Source organism: Lissotriton vulgaris, chromosome 5 (genome assembly GCF_964263255.1).
Source record: "Lissotriton vulgaris chromosome 5, aLisVul1.2, whole genome shotgun sequence".
NCBI lineage: Eukaryota > Metazoa > Chordata > Amphibia > Caudata > Salamandridae > Lissotriton > Lissotriton vulgaris.
Genome location: NC_141693.1, coordinates 1,731,368,608 through 1,731,382,090, shown reverse-complemented (window position 1 = coordinate 1,731,382,090; position 13,483 = coordinate 1,731,368,608).

Below are 13,483 nucleotides of genomic sequence, written 5' to 3'. Positions count from 1 at the left end.
GGACGATGAGGTGGCTCATATGACAATACAATAGACTTTTTTGTTTTAAGTGATCAATTCAGTTGAGCCAACACGGTCGGTGCGCCATTTAATGAGCTGAGGAGTCGACGACTGTTCGATCCTATTGGTTTAGGATCATCTTCAGGACGGATTTGTGTAGATGGAGCTGTGCTGTGAAGCGCTGTTAAAACGGGTAATCCAATAATCCTGAATATGCGTGGCCGTGGCGGGAGGAAAAGTGCTGCTACAACTGTTCTCTCACCTTTCGTTTTGAATATATGATGCTCTAAGCAAATTTCTAAAATCAATTTGAGTCTCCTAATTTCTGTTCATGTAATGCTTTTGCATATCAATGTAACTGCCTAAAAATAATACCAGTTGCGTCTTTGTTCATAATTTATGCCTTGTAAATAAGGCGAAGCCTGTATCACCACCACAACGTAAAAAAACGGATGTTCTGGTGGTGATAGGGGCTTGTAACTATGCCCCCTGTGTATGAACCATGTTCTGTTTATAACCATTGTATTATCAGCTTAATCAAAATAGGGATCGATGATCCTAAGCGAGTGATGCTTGCCTGCTTATTTTGCTTCACTTCTACAGGACTATCGCACGTAATCAATAAAATGCATTGGGTTTCATAGAATAACCAGATTTCTGATCCCACCCATCACCCGTTTCAAAATCAACCACACCACCGCCCAAGCAATGCGTTATAAGCAAGCCTAAACACATTTAGCACACTTTCGATAGTCCATATTTGTCTTACACCAGACATGCAACAGCACTATCCGCCCAATACTAACACATCACACACCAGCCTACAAATCACACCCACAAATGACCAGTCTCAGACACCACTCATTAGGCAGGACCCCTATGTCAACATGCACAGCACAGAGTACCTCAAGTGATAAAGCTGGCAGTCTGCCGATATGTCAACAGCACTGTCAGACACCACATCAACATGCACTCTAAAAGACTGAATAATCTGAGGCACATACCAATCCCTCATGTGCTCAAGATCCTGCACTAAGTAACATATTGAGACTGTGATGCTTTGATAGAAAGCACTCTACCTTGGCCGAACACAGGACAATCAACCACCAATCCAAAGACAAAAATGTATAAACCCTTTGTTACGCTCATAAGACGCCATAGTGGTCTTTCCCAGACCGGACAGGTTTCACTTTCTTGTTAACTCACAGATCCACTTGTAAAACAAACATTGAACAAACTCTCTGCTAATCTCACCCAACTGAACACCAATTTACAACATCTTCAATTGACTCATGGAATATCGAGTTCACACAAAGGCTGTCCAGATTAAGAAAGCATCATGATGCCATAATATAGGTTAAAAGTGCTTTACAAAAGTCAACGGTTTACATAGCTAGTAGAACAATATCACATGATTTAATAATGTCCGATAAATGCCTAATCAAGTGATATTATAGGTTATGCAATTTTGTTAAACAAGGAAGGTCAATTTCTTTGGCAAAGGTAATTTTTCAAGATTTCATGGTTCACATGAGGGTGGGGTGGTCGACTCTGTCAAATGCAGCTGCGAAGTCCAGCAATGTCAGATTGCAGCGTCATTTTCATCTGTGATCAAGAGAGCTTTCTCTATAATGTGTGAGGTAGAGATCTCTGTTCTGCAGACTATTTGAAGCCAGATTGCTAGTTGTGGTGACTTGGTTAGCATCAATATGATCTTGGAGTTGAGCGTAGATTGCTTTTTCGATGATCTTGCTGATGGATGGTAGGTGAGTGATGGACTAGCAGTTGGTGAGATCAACTGCTGCCATTAGCTCTGACCCTGCCAATTTACTTTGTGTACAAGAGGAAGATCCTCAACACAAATTTAGGACCAACACCCATTTGTTTTCAGTATAGACGATATGGAGGACCATTCCAGTGCACAGATGTCTTTTTGGCATCCGATGACCAGATCACTGCTGGTTCCTATGGCTCTTTTGTCCTCAACAAACATCGAGATAACCACCTACTGTTGTGTCACATTGATCTATATGACATAAATTATGACTGGTCTAAATGTATTAGATTATCTATATTTTGCGTAAAGCCAATTAGCTAGTACTCTTGTCAGGATGTGTATTTCTGTATGCAGTAAAGAAATGGGGATTTGCCTTGTTTATTAATGGGTACTATACTGGCAGTTCAGTGATTAGGGGGTATTAATACATGTATTTGAAGAGGAAAAGTAAAGATGTGAGGTCAGGGTTGAGCAAATGTGCAGGACCTCAGTACATTTATGAGTCACATCAGTGACAAGCAATACTATGGTTACACAGTAACAGCAGTCACCGTTTATCCAAAAAGTCTCGAATGGCTGCGGCCCTTTGGACACATTTTTGACTGTATGTTTAAAAAAAAAAATCAAATGCACTATATTGAAATAAGAGAGTATTTCATCCATATAAATAGTACAGAATTTTGCTATTTAAAAATTCCAGTAAGTCAAGATGGGTCTGGAATGTTTACTGGGCATATTGAAAAATGGTTTGCTGAGATGACAAAGGACTTAACCATATGAGAGAGTCTTGTCATTTAATATTAGAATGCATTCATTTGTTGAAAATGAATATCTTCTCCCCCCTTTTATAGAATTTGTTGGTGTATGTCACACCAAAATGTGTTTTTTAATTTGTTTAAGCTTTACACTGTAGACACTTTTTTTAACTGCGATTTAATTCGTTTGTATAGAAAGGATAAAGCCCCAGAATATGCTGGAAATTGAAAAGTATTTGGACACAGCGAAATCAGATTACACTACTGAGCAAAAATATGAAGAACTTTAACACGTTCAGGCTCCTCAAAATTGAGAAATCTAAGTTGTCTGAGTTGCTTATTCCATTTGTCCATCCTAAAAGATAAGACAATGGAGTGTATTAATTCTCACACCCAAAATATTTTAAGAGGGGTCGTCTTAAAAGTGTCCAACATAATCTTAAAACTTATGGCAGACTGCAAAATGATTGGGTTACCTAATACTGACCTTCTGACAAATAATAGAAAAGCATCTCATACATGTCATATTCACCCAGTTATAATTTGCACTCTGTAGGGCAGAGCAAATAAGTGGGATAGTCCCAGCCGGTAATGTGGTGTCCTTTACTAAGTTTTAGAACCTTATACCACTGCTCCTAGAAGCTTTTCTTCACCATAGAGCAGAATAAATTGTTACAATGAAATGTCAGTGTCTGTTTCATTTTTCCATAAGGTGAACTGTCTCCCATTTTCACTAAAAACATACAATTTAACACATTTCATTTTTCTTGTCCAGACAGGTTTCAGATGAAATAATGGGCCCCATTCTCAGTCATTTTCAGCTGTAAAGGTATGTTTATGCAAAACAAAATGCCTTGATTTTCACCTGGCAGGAATTCATAAAATGATTCCTGACAGACATAAATGGTTTTACTACTGTGGATTTCTCTGCAACGAGGAGGGGGAACAGATCCTCCCTTCATACCACCCCTGGACGTGGTGGATGATTAGAAGGGCTTTCTCCATAGGCATCAGCCACGGCCCGTGTAGGGAGTTGCGGTGGGGCAGAATGGCGGGGAGGGGGAGGGTCAGTCGGGGGTGCTAAAAACCGGAATATGGAGTACTCCCCACCCTGCCCCTCCCCCGCCCCGCCTTTCCGCCCCACCGCAACTCCCTACACGGGCCGCGGCTGATAGGCAAATATGTTTCCATAGGAAGAAAAAAAGAGAAAAATGTGATTTGTATATTTAGGTGACTATCCAACTGTTAAGGATTGTAGGCCATGTACAGTCCTGCATAGGGAGGATAGGCAGCCTTAAATGCTCACGACAGGTGTCAGGCATAGCTTTCCAGGAGTACTCTTACAACTGTTTGGAGGATTGGAAAACAATTGCAAAAGTACATTCAGGCTGAGTTGTAGACCTCTGTCCATAGCTGTACACTTTTCTTCATGAATTGTTCCCGATGTTGTTAGGCTGGTCATCACAACTAAATTTGCTACTTCATTAAAACATGCTATAGTATGTGCATAAGGTCAGTAATAAGTATTTTGTTCCCAAGAATTATATTAGCTCTCAATATTTTATTTTCTAGCAGCTACACTATACAACCTTAAAACTCATATATTTGTAAAATGGAAGAGCCTGTTATCTGTTTAAAGTGAGGGCAAGCAGGCTCTGTAATCACATACAAGCTAACACGTTTGACCATAGAGTACTTGTGGGCTGAGGGTAGAGATTTTGCTCAACACCATTGCAAGTCTACCCCATTGCGTCGTCCACATATAAAAGTGTGGGTATACAGTGGGATCCTGCCCTTGGGATGTCCTTGCATGCTGCACATAAAATTGGTCCCAAATTATTAACATATAGGGTAAATAAAAAAGGCACCAAGCTGCAGCCTTGTCTAATCCCCCTATACAGATTTACATTACCAGACATGTTTCCATCTTGATTATATGTTACTGATGCAACAATGTCCTGATGGAGTTCACGCAGAAAATTCACTATATTACAATCCACACCCCTGATCGGTCAACACACTCCACAATTTAGATCTATTGACCCGATAAAACTCAGAAGTTAGATTCACGAACGCCATATATAATGTGCCTATCTTTGCCACAGTGTATTTCCGATAATCAATTGTAGGTTCAAGCATTGGGTTAGCATGCCTTTTCACCAGCCTGAACCGATATTGTAAAACAGAAATTACATTTGTTTGCTCCACCAACTGACCTTAAGTCATTTCCCTTTCATCATAATAGCAACTAATATGTCAGTCCCACATACTAAGAAAATTGCTTCAAAAATGCTGTGGATCTAGATCTTCCAAATATTTATTAATAGAGAATATACTAAGTAAAAAATCAGAACAATCCAAATTTCAAGAGAAGTCTCTTTTAATATGACAAACATATGAATTAAAATATGTATTCAATGTATGTATGAGTAGTTATCATTTGCTTTAATTTCTCAAGAGTTTTAGCAAGTTTAGACGGGAACTGGCTAACTAAAAGCTCCTGGGGTTAATTTTCGGTTGTTGAAAGAACAGTTATTTCTTTAGCTGTATCCAATGCATGAAGAGATCACCGGTGTCAAAATTGGGAATTATGCAATGGACTGCAAGAGAAAGAAGTCCTTTGGCATAGCAAGATATTTCTGTACTGCCATATCCTTCTGAAAGGCTTGGCTGAAGACAGTGGGTGCCATGTGTGGCACAACTGGTTCTGCCACAGTCCTTACATCCTAGGCAAAGCATGTGAAATACAATCTCTTGATTGCAGAGGACACTACTTCACCTGTGTCTCCAACTATAGTGGAAGGAGTTCTTGATTCTTTCTAACACCCCATCCATATGCCCAACTTCCTCTACAGCTTCATTTTTACTCTTATGTTAATAGGTTATCCAGAATTGTAGAGCACAGCATTGACTAAATACGGGCCCCTTCGTGCTAACCAAACCCTAACAAGAAGCTAAATTGGAGATCAGGCAAGCTGTGCTCAAGTTCTAAGAACTGAAAGCCATTTAACAGAGGTGTGTATAATGTACAAAGATGTATTGTTTCAACTTCGTGAAGTTTCTTTCTAAAACTTTGCGAATTTAGTAAAACACGTTTAAAAAAAGGTGAAAAAACTTCATGAGGTAGAAAAACATGCAAAATATATATTTTTTGAAAATGTCACGTTTTTATAGGGAAAATATATGTAAAAAACTGTGGGAAATATCATCAGGTGAAAATGTGCAAAGGTGACAAACTCAACAGGGTTGTGGATTTGCCAAGATTTTAATTTTAACAATATTATTCAGATTAATTTTCAATCTTCCATATGCTTAACACTGATTGCACACTGAAAGTCTGCTGCTGGGTGGTCATTCCAGAAAGATATTAACCTGTATGTGAAGACATTTCATAAACATTTGGGCTGCCGACCAAGATGGCCTAGCAGCGCTGAGGCTCAGCCAGCGATCTCAACAACTTCGCCCATCCTGCTTTTCATCCTGGCCGTGATCAGTGTGGGACGATGCTACTGATTGCTCCAAGGTGCCCACGTACATCGGAGCCGGCTGGATCGTCTGAACGGCTCTAGTCTAACTATGGCAGCCGAGACTGCGGGAGGCTGGGGACAGAGTTGGTGTGGAGAGCCGTGCGCGGCTGGAGGCTAGGCCGCGCCAAACACAGCGGCAGAGCGGGGCTCCAGCAGCTTACCCGCCGTTGAATCGGCCACACGGACCTCGCGGGCCAGCAGGTGAGATCGATCTACTTGTCCTCACGATCTGATATTGGCCCTGATCTCCATACTCAGCTGCAGACCAGCCCTTTTATCCCCCGGAGGACCCGCCGTTAGCAGGGGCGGCCTTAGGCATGTTCAAGCTGTGCACTTGCACAGGGCCACCAAACCTCAGGGGCCACCACGCCAATATATATCCTTAATATAATAATCCTCTGAGGATGGATACGTATTTGCGTGGCGGCCCCTGGGAGGAATTTGGCGGCCTCCGGCTCTGTTCCACTTCCAAACACCCTGACACCCCCCCTCTTCACTGGCCTCCACGCTCCGCCCACCCGGACCCCCTCTTCCGGGGCCCCCTACCTATGCTCCCTGCCCAGAGCCCCCATGTGCCTAGAGAGGGACCGCGGGCGAGCCTGGGGGCCAACCACACAGCTGTTTGGGCCGGCTCGGGGGGCCGCGGTGAGTCAGGCTTGCCAGGCGGCGCCTGTTACAGATTCGCACCAATCAGATACCAGCGGACGCACTGAGGTGCGCAACATCAGCCTCATGACACCGTGGTGACTGATCCCATGCACTGTTGCCCTGCCGGCATAGCAGAGCTGCTACTTATAGTTCTAGTACCAGGCCACTGCTGGATTGGTCTGGTGAGGCACCGAGTGGGCCATTTTGAAGAGGCTGGGCCTTATAAATTCGTCTGTGCTACTGTTAACCTACCACATTGGTCGACCGGCCTTCTGCGAGGCCCTGTATCATATTTGGTTCGCAGTAGGTTGGTAGGCACACCATTTTTTGCAGCTGAGATCTATAGTTGTGCCCTGGGACAGGCTGGCAACTAACATGCCCGGCAGGGACAGAATGGGGAAGAAAGACCCCAAACAACGCCTACTACAATTTGGGAGGCCTGCCAAGCAATCTGTTGAGTCTGGTGGCAACATGGCTGAGGGGGGCACAGAGGAAACCAGCCTTAATGATGCCCCGACAGGATTCAGTGCATTGCTCCTCGAAATGCGGGCGGGTATTAAGATCTTCGACGGCTGCTTCGACACCCTAGACAAATGCTTGGACGAAATGGGCACTGTCGTGCCCAGACGATGGCACTAGGACCCTGTGGATACAGGGTGGGGGACAGGGGACACTGGACACCACATCCGGTCAGGGGAGGGGACACGGGTCACAAAGAATCAGGACCTCTGGGTTGGCGGTGGCAGGAAGACTGTACTGCATATGTCTGCATCTACAAAAGAATAAAGTCACCTGCCAAATGTACATCGCGTCCTGAGTGTGTTCCTGGGCTAGGGAACACGACATCTGGTGACGAAGGTGCGGGATCGGGACCCACTGACGACCAAACATCGCGATTTTAAACCAGGAGCCCACCCTGGATCGTATCGTGACGAGAAGAAGAAGGAAGTGACATTAATAGAAGTGCCGCGACGTGGGAGCCCACCCCAAGCGCTGCAGGGAGAAGACCAAGCAAACAGGTAAGCGCCGAGAAAAAGCGCGAAGACTGAAAGGAATCGGCGCGAGCTCTCGCGAGAGTCTCGGCGGCCATCTTAGAAACAGGCGCGAGAGCCAATGAGAGCAGAGAATAAACGGGCGGCCATTTTTAAGTCAGGCAGTGCCCCGATTGGACAGGAAACAACGCGAGAACAACAGCGGCCATTTTAAAATCAGGCGCGAGAGCCAATAGAAAGCGAGGAATAGCGCGGCGGCCATTTTGAGACCAGGCAAAGCCCGAAAAAGCACCAAAAGGTGCAGAAAAGACACAACAAGAGGAGTAAAGGCAAAAAGAAGTCACAGAAGTGACCAGAAGGGGCAGAAAAGGAGGAAATAAAGAAAAAATAAAAAGGAAAAAGGGCAAATAAAAGAAAAAAAGAGAAGTGAAAAGAAATAGCTAAATAAACAAAAGGAGACACAAAGAATAAAGGGCCAATAAAGAAAAAGAATGGCAGACCCAAAACCGAGCGCACAATACAGGAGACCACTACCATTTAGCCTCAATGAACCACAAACTGGAATAAGATGGGAAAAGTGGGTCAGACGATTTGAGAACTACGTGGAAGCGACAGATGTAACAACAGCCAAGAAACGAGGGCTATATCTAAACTTGGTAGGGGATGAAGTGGAAGACCTCCTAGTGACATTGCCAAAAGAAGAGATTGACACATATGACAAGCTAAGTAAATGTCTAACAAACAAATTTGACCCCCAGAGAAATGTTGATTTTGAACGATACACCTTCATGATCGCATTCCAACAAGCAGATGAATCTCTGGATGAGTTCGCAACAAGACTGCGGAAACTAGTAACCCATTGTGAGTTTGACAAATTCGACAACGAGCAGGCGATAAGGTTGCAAATAATCGAAGGCTGTCATGACATCGACTTCCGCACAAGAATACTAAAAGAACCAATATCACTGGAAAGCATACTGGCGCTAGGAAGGGCGGAAGCAAGAGCGACAGCGCATGCAAAGGAAATGGAACGAGGAAAAGCTAGAGGCGCAGAGCAGATACAACGAATGACAAACAACAACCGCCCAGGAGGCTGGAGAGAATAAAAGAGTAAACAAACGGCGAGGAAGCAGCCAGAAGGAACATGCTGCAGGTGCGGACTAGAGTTCCCGCACAGAGGCCCATGCCCGGCTTTTGGCTAGACCTGCAGAAAATGCAATGGAAGAGACCACTATGGCAGCGTATGCCAAGGGAGGCAATTTAGAAGTGACCGAGGAAGACCAGGAAGAACAAGGATGCCAATAACAAAACACATCAGGCATGTTGAGGCAGCGGCAAGAAGCTCATCAATAGAGTCGGAAGAAGGGGAAGAAGAAGAAAAAACTGAACAACTGTATCTCATGACAGACGCCACCACAGAGTCAGAAACGGAAGAGGAAGACGAAGAAAGAATATGCCTGATAGACAAAAAGACAATAAAGAAAACAGAATCGGTGAACATAAAGGTGGGGCCACATGTAGCAGAATTTGTTCTGGATAGCGGTGCAACATGCAACATCATGTGCATCTCTGAATATGAAAAAATGAAGATAAAGCCAGTTCTAAGACCATCTCGGGTCAGAGTATTCACGTGGGGGCCAAAAGACCAGTGACAAATATGGGAAAATTCAAAGAAGAGCTGGCATACAAAGGTCTAAGGACAACAGAAGAGATACATGTACTAAAAGGAGATATCCCGGCGCCATGCCTGCTGAGCAATATCACAGCTCAAGTAATGGGTCTCATGGCAATGACATACAACATGTCAGAAAAAAAGAACATTCTAAGAGAATACCGCAAGCTACTACAAGGACTAGGAAAGCTGAAAGGCCGACAAATCACGCTGCACATCGACGAGACAGTGAGGCCAGTCGCACAGCACCAGAGAAGAGTGCCAATACATCTACAGCCACAGGTAGAAGAAGAACTTGAAGCACTGCTAAAACAGGACATAATAGAGCCGGCCGAAGGACCGACGCCCTGCGTGTCACCAATTGTGGCTGTTCCAAAGAAAGACACATCCAAAATAAGAATATGTGTGGACATGAGGATACCGAACAAGGCCATTGAACGTGAACGACATCCTGGGCCACACTTGGACGACATGATCAGTTGTCTCACAGGCACAAGGCGTTTCTCTAAACTGGATTTGTGTAAAGGATACCACCAACTAGAACTGGACCCACAATCTTGGTATATCACAACATTTTCCACCCACCTAGGTCTGTTTAGATACAAACGTCTGAGCTTTGGGATCTCATCAGCCGCAGAGATATTTCAAGAAACAATAAGATAAATAATAAGGCCAGTAAAAAACAGCTTAAACTATAGCGATGACATTTTGGTATTTGGCAAGTCGGACGAAGAACATGATAAAGCTCTGAGAGGTGCTCACACCTTGAGCAATCTGGTTTGACACTGAACGAAGACAAGTGCGAGCTGGGGAGAAATGAGCTGGTTTTCTTCAGGCACATCTTCTCAAAGAAAGGAATGCAGCCGGATCATAGCAAGGTGGAGACACTGGAAAGAGCAAAGAAGCCAGCGGATGTAGCAGAAGTAAGGTCATTCCTTGGACTAGCAAGCTACTGCGCAAGGTACATAAAAGACTTTGCCACCGTAAGTGCACCATTAAGAGAGATGACAAAGCAAGGACAGAGTTTCTTGTGGACCAATGAATGCAGCAAAGCGCTCGAAGAAATAAGACAGGCCGTGACAGCAGCGGATCACCTAGCATACTTCGACCCAAGACTGTGCACCGAATTAACAGTAGACTGGAGTCCAGTGGGACTAAGAGCAATACTGGCGCAGCACCAACCAGGGAGGGACTCGCCAAGAAACATAGTGGCATATGGAAGCAAGAGCCTGTCGGAGGTTGAAAAGGGATACTCACAACCAGAAAAGGAGAGTTTGGCAGTGGTGTGGGCCTGCGAACATTACCATATGTTCGTCTACGGGAAACCATTCACCATCATAACAGATCATCAGGCACTAACAACAATCTACAGAAACCCAAACGCAAAGATACCGCCCAGGATAGAGAGGTGGGGAATCAGGCTCATGGACTACAACTTTAAGATCATCCACAAACCGGGAAAAGAACACAACCCGGCATACTATGTGTCGCGACACCCCCTGTCACAAGCTACACATGCGAAAACAATGGCAGAAGAATATCTCAACTTTGCATTGAAGCTCAGCACACCTGAAACAATAACAGTAGAAGAGCTAGAATGTGAAACAAAACAGGATGACACCCTGCAGGAGATCATGAAGATTATTAAGAAGCAACGATGGAGGCATGTAAATGGCAGCACCAGCGTGGAAAGAGGCATAGACAAAGAAGAGCTCCTGGCGTTCAAAAGGATAAATGAAGAACTGTCGGAGTGTGAAAATGGAATAATAATGAGAGGCACAAGAATAGTAATGCCCAGGACACTGAGGAGAAGAACAGTAGAGCTGGCACATGAATCACACAGGGGAATGGTGGCGACTAAGAAAATGCTGCGAGAAAAGGTGTGGTTCCCTTGACTGGACAACATGGTGGAAGAAATAGTGACATACTGTCACGTGTGTCAGATAACAGGACCTCCGTCAAAGCCAGAACCACTACAAATGTCCCAACTACCAACGGCAGTGTGGACAAGGCTGGCAGCAGACTTCTATGGGCCCCTGGAAACAGGAAGCTACCTGTTGGTCATCATTGATGATTACTCAAGGTTCCCCATAGTGAGACCAGTATCATCAACATCAGCCGCCGCAACACTGCCAGTATTAGATGACGTCTTTGCAGCATGGGGCTCACCACAAACACTGAAGACGGACAACGGCCCACCATTCTCCGGTGAAGAGTTCAAGAGATACATGTCATACCTGGGAATAAACCACAGGAGAATCACACCACTGTGGCCGCAAGCGAATGGCATGGCAGAACGGTTCATGGGAACGATCAAAAAAGCGATACAGAGAGCAAAGCTGACACAAATATCAACTGGACAAGCACTGTGTCAAGTACTAAGGGACTATCGAAATACCCCTCACAGCTCCACGGGAAGGTGCCCAGCCGAGCTGGTACTAGGGCGCTCAAGCAGAACAAGACAACCCCAAATAAAAGAAGCAGAAAAAACGGGACATAAAGAGATCGCTGCAAGAGACAAAGACCAGAAAGAGAAGATGAAGGCCTACCCAGACCAACGACGGCATGCGACAAGCACCAAAATAAAAGAAGGGGACACCGTGCTTGTGAAACAGCGAGAGGCAAGAAAGTCAGACAGCGTTTTCTCAAAGGATCCTCTGACAGTGACTGAAGGTGAATGGACCAGTGGTCACCGCATCAGTCGGCCGATACCACATTACAAGAAACATCTCCCACTTCAAGGAACTGAGAACAAAAGAAGAAGATACACCAAAACAAGAGCAAGAAGGGGACACACCACAAGCAGAGTCCCCAACGGACGTCAGAGAACAGCTCGTTCAGCAGCGTTCGACACCGTGTCTCATACCATCTTGACGGAACGGTTGTTGAACGCTGGCATTAAGAACAAAGCCCTTGACTGGTTGAAGAGTTTCCTATCTGATCGCACCCAGAGAGTCACCATGGGTGCACATCGCTCAGCGGAAGTAGGGATCTCTAAGGGGTGCCACAGGGCTCCTGTTTGAGCCCCACCCTCTTTAATATCTATTGGCACCCCTGGCAGGAGTAATGCGTAGGTACGGCTTCATCCCCGTATCATACGCAGATGATACGCAGCTCCTTTTCCCTTTTAAGACTCTCTCCGCTGAGGTTAGGAACTCTTTTTCTTCAGGCATGAAGGCAGTGGCAAAATGGATGGCCTCCAATTACCTTCAATGCAATGTCAGCAAAACTGAGGCCATGCTGTTTGGGGAGGCCAAAATGCTATAGACTCCGGAGTGGTGGCCATCAGACTTAGGAGCAGTTCCTGAACCTAAAAAGGTCGTGAAGAATCTGGGAATTCGGTTTGAACAAGATCTGTCACTCAAACCACACACGAACTACATTTCAGGAATATGCTTCTATACCATCAGCCTACTGCGCAAAGTTTTTCCGCTGCTACCCGACTCTGCTAGAAAAACCCTTGTCCAGGCCCTGATCCTTAGTCGGATCGACTACTGTAATGGCCTGTTGCTTTCTGCCAACGAAGGGGTGTTGGCTAAGTTACAGGTCATTCAGAACACAGCAGCTCGCCTTATTCTTAAGGCCCCCCCGAGAACTGCTTCAAAACCTCTCCTGGAGCAGCTGCACTGGCTCTCAATCCGACAAAAAGCCAAATTCAAAATATGCTGCTTAATTCATAAATGCCTGAATGGACAGGGGCCTGTCTATCTCGAGCGGAAATTTGTCCCCTACGTCCCAACAAGATCTCTCAGATCTAGTAACAATCTCCTTCTAGTGGTCCCCCGTGCCAAAAAATCCAGACACGGATGTAAAGCTCTGTCCATTACTGGACCCAATATGTGGAACAAACTCCCTCTGTCTCTGAGACAATGTAAAGAACACCTCACATTTTGAAAACTTCTGAAAACCACACTGTTCAAAAATGAGATCTAGGCCCCATTCCACGTCTCCTGTTTGCAGGTTCCAAAAGCGCAGAGATACTCCAGCTGGAGTGGATTCAAGCGCTATACAAACCAACAAATAAATAAATAAATAAATAAATAAACAGCGACCAAGAAGAGAATGCAAAAAGACAAAGAGACTGATCGAAGAGATATGAAGAGACTGGGACA